Source organism: Atta colombica, unplaced genomic scaffold (assembly GCF_001594045.1).
Source record: "Atta colombica isolate Treedump-2 unplaced genomic scaffold, Acol1.0 scaffold148, whole genome shotgun sequence".
Taxonomy (NCBI): Eukaryota; Metazoa; Arthropoda; class Insecta; order Hymenoptera; family Formicidae; genus Atta; species Atta colombica.
In genome coordinates, this window is record NW_017259237.1 from 13310 (window position 1) to 16339 (window position 3030).

Below are 3030 nucleotides of genomic sequence, written 5' to 3' on the forward strand. Positions count from 1 at the left end.
TAAGAACCGACTATGAATATTGGCCTATGAATACTAATCGTAATGTATACTATTGTATTTCTATAGATTTTCGTATGAGATATTTTTCAAGAATAAGGTCTTGAACAGGACCTCCGAGATAGCTGCGCAGATAGTATACATTTCTGCATAAACGAACAATAAACTGCGCTGCAGTCGCCTTTGCAGATAGAATAAATGAACATCTTCAATAATAAGGTATAGCCACAATAGAAGGAATAAGGAATTAAAAATAAAGAATAAGATATTTCAACTTATCAGAAATTGAATCAAAATTCACAGTTTCCGATAGGTTGAAATTTCTTATTCCTTATTCCTAATTCCTTATTCCTTGTATTATGGCTGTACCCTAACTGTAGAGATCCTCTAACCAGAGTTTGATTACCTTTTCCCTGGTTTATGATTGGTCTGGCATTTTTCATCCATTCTCACAAATTTCTTTAAAATCAAATCTATAAAAATTAACATTTAAAGTAGAAATTCCATTAAAATTTTTATTTTCATTATTTTATTTAACTTATATTATTAAATACTTTTCTGTAATAATTTTTATATATATTATGTAATAGCGTTTTCAATTGGGAAAAAGTTAGTACGCACCAGTGCGCAATCAGTAAACCAACATTGGACAAGTTCCATGGGTTGCACTGATGCAAAGAATATGCCAATATTTGCCAATATCAATATTTTCAGTGCAAAAGCTGAAGTGAATTTGAATCGACCGAGAAGAACGAAAAAAATAACCTCGAAAAATAACATCTCGTGTCTTCATAGTTTTAAATAATGATTTTTTACTATATTATACTGTAATTAAATAATATACAGTGTAATATAATGTGTATGTATATAATGATCAAGAATATCACGTATTTAAGAGATGCTAAAGAAACCAAATTATCAATATTACAGAAGTAATAAAAATCTCCGAATTGAACGAAATAAAAAATCCTTTTACAGGATTAAAGTAGACACAAAAGATAGCGTGAAAATGACCTTTACAATAAAATCGAAGAAAAGTTAGAAATTTTTTTAACTTTTTTTTTATTTTAATCTGAAGTCCACTATCGCGCCATAATTTCTCCTATAATTTTTCCTATATTTTAATTTTGTACAATAAAAAGATTTTTGATTCCGTTCAGTCAATTCGGAGATTTTTATACGACTGCAATATCGATAATTTGGTCATTCAGTGTCTTCTTAAGTTAAGTGTTTTGTATCAGGTTCAGTATCAACGGTAAGTATAATAATTTTATGATCTTCTAAATTTATCGTAAAATTATTAAAAAGTTATTTCAACATCTCTGATATTATACGATACATCTTATAGCATAAGATATTCTTATTTATAATAAATAATAAATAATACAATATTACAGAATCAATGGCTATTAAGCAAATATATACGAAGATATATACAATCGTAAAAAATCGTATCGTAAAAAATTTCAAAATTGATTTTATTTCAATAAATGAATTTAAATTTATTCAATACAATTTTATAAGACTGCTATGTATAAACATAGTATAAACTATGTAAACATATTTAAATTTATTCTTTAGAAACGTATTTATTACTATTATTTAATAATTCTTTTCATTGTTGTAAATCTAATTTTTCTATATTAATTTGTTCGAATAAATGTAAATTGATTTGATGTTTGTATAGCATAAGAGAAATTTGTTGTCTTCGTGAATTTAGCTACATTATCTTTCAAATAAATGACTATTTTTACAAATATAGATCTTGTTTCAAAATGACATATTTTCAGCGTTGAAAAAATTATTTTATGTTAATAAATATATATTAATTTTTTGTTCTAGCAATTTTAAGTCATAATAAAGACACATCGAGCATAATGTTCATATTAGATTACGTATAGAAGATTGCGATTGAAAGATTAGAATTCGATAAAAGGATAATTTTTTAATCTTTATCATCTTTATTCTGATTGATTAAATTGTTATTTTCAATTCGCAATTCTTAATCTCTAATTATAACTTCATCAAGTCAAAACATACAGTAGCCATACAGTAGTCATAACAATTGACCACACAATAAATAATTATCTGTATTTCATAATAATAAATAAATGCTATAATTGCAACAAAAAATTTTTTTCTCTTTAATATTATTTTAATGTTATCGAATAGTATCAGTATTTGATTCATTCTTTTTTTATATTAGTAAGTTGGAGATAATTTTATGATATTTTACAGCACTGTGAATGCTCATTAAAATTATTATTTATGAATTCAGAAAATCTATAGTTACCGTTATTCATGTTAAATTTTCAGTGTTGTCCATATATTTTGAACGCGACAAATATTTAATTTTAGACATTTATCTTACATTTTTGTAAAAATACACAATGTGTATTTATTTAAAATCAAAAGTAGATATAAAAATTCGGTTGTGATTTTAAAGATATAAATTCAATACCAAAGTCGATATGTGTTAAAGAATTATGACATCTATCATAATGAAATATAGCAATGTCAATGTGTCGTGATAGAAAAAATAAAAATTTCATAATTTTTTAAATATTAGTTTGTTATATTATTAAGATTTTTTATTCTGTATATTTTGACATAAATTTCCAATGTTTCGTGCTTTGCGTGGATATTTGCATGAGATTGTGTAAATAGGTATAATATATTAATATATTTATTTATTTATACAATCTTCCTCTCTTACTTTGCATTAAAATCATTAGATGATATATGTATATACATACTATACAAGTGTGTACATTTCAAATTTCACGTACCTTTTCTATCATGCACATATTAGTTTATCGTTCATTACACAGTATTCGTCAATATATTAAGTGTACAACTTTGCTTCCGCTGTTTTCCTATAGATGGCTTTAGCGGTAAGTGGTGGTCGAAATAAATAGATCATAGACGTCATACAATAAACTTGGGCATCTGTCAACATAACCCCATAGAAACATTAGTCGATTTGTGTCTGCATCATAAAGTTATTCTCGATTGAAAATGTCAGTTTACGAG